The sequence below is a fragment of the Neomonachus schauinslandi genome, chromosome 6 (assembly GCF_002201575.2).
Source record: "Neomonachus schauinslandi chromosome 6, ASM220157v2, whole genome shotgun sequence".
NCBI lineage: Eukaryota > Metazoa > Chordata > Mammalia > Carnivora > Phocidae > Neomonachus > Neomonachus schauinslandi.
Genome location: NC_058408.1, coordinates 103,345,721 through 103,347,250, shown reverse-complemented (window position 1 = coordinate 103,347,250; position 1,530 = coordinate 103,345,721).

Below are 1,530 nucleotides of genomic sequence, written 5' to 3'. Positions count from 1 at the left end.
ACTGAGCTCTCAGGGCGGGGATGCCAGCGATGTTTTGAGCTTCAGCCATGATGGGAAGAGCTTTGCCCTAAGGGAGAGGACCAAATCTGAGCCCAGAGAAGCGGGTGGCAGAGACTGGGCTGCTGGTGTGGCCCCTAGAAGAGGGACTGCTCTCCAGGATGCAGATGAAGTTCTTACTCAGGAAGAGAGACAGAGAAAAAAGGCTCCCTTCCTGGCTACGTGCTGTGCACGGATGTCCCTCCTGTCTGGACCTGCGGGGAATGCATTAAATCGGAGGTCACAGTTCATGTGCCAGCAGGACGGAGAGCGGTACGAAACACGGGTGGGATGTGTTGGGTCTGAGGCAGCAGGGAGCAGCGGAGACCAGGGCAAGGGCACCAACACGCGGGGGGCAGGCGTGGCCCAAGACCAGCTAACCTGCCAGGCCGCAAAACGGGCCTACTGGGGTCACACCTTCTGCCTTTTCAAAAGAAATGGAAATCAAATCTGAATCCTTTGTGAAGTTTTCTGATTGTTTAGTACTGGCTCCATTCAAACAAACAAAACACTGATACAGGCAAACGGTGTCCCCGGGCCAGCGTCAGGCCACCAGATGTCAACAAGCGCCGAGCGGTGCCCTGTGAATCCTCGGGCCCCAGGCTGCCCTTGCTGGAGTCCGTGGAGGACAATGGGCGGCCGCTGAGCACGGGGCAGCTTGGAGGAGAGGCAGCTGCGGGACTTCGTCCTTCCCAGGGAGGCAGGCGCTGCGGGCTGTCCGGGTTCAGAGGGGCAGGCGGTCCCCTACTCCCTCAAGAAACACTCTGACCCCCAGAGCCCCCTGTTCTTCCTCTAAGCAGCAGACTGGGGAACCCAGCTTCGGCATGAGGCAGCAGCCTGCCCACCCGCCCTGTTGAGGCCCTACCCGATGCACAGCCTCTGCACCCACGGCTTTGGGGACACCTCAGGGCCACTTGGGACCTGGAGTGCTGATCCTGACTCTTCGGTCTGCCGCCCATAACAGGGTCCCACCCACACACCCGTTGCCACGGGACCCCACAGAGCCGCTCCACAGAGCGGGTAGACTGCACGCCCTCGCCCCGGCCTCGGGCCAGGCCGAGTGGCTTGCTGTGGACCCTGGAACATCAGCAGACCTGACTGAGGCAGAGGCTTTAAAGCCATTCGTGTGGTGGGCCTCCTGCACCTGCGGTGTCCGCTGGGCACAAGCCTCCGCCAGGCAGCCGCTGGCCTCAGAAGGCTCTGAACCCGCAACCCGAAGCAGAAGCATCGCAGCTGAGCTGCTGACCCAGGAGAGAAAAGCGCGTGGTTATTCTGGAAGCCACTGACACTTGGGACTGCTACACAGCACTTTTGCAGCAGAAACCTATTACGCCGGGAAGACATGGGCTTCCCCAACCCCAACCCCAGCTCACCGCACAAAATCCCCCACCCTGTCTGGTCATCATCCACTGTCCCAGAAGCCACTGTGCCCCTGCCCCTGAGGCAAATATAGAGACTCCCCCTGGAGTGGGGAGTCCCCCAGGTTGTGGGCTG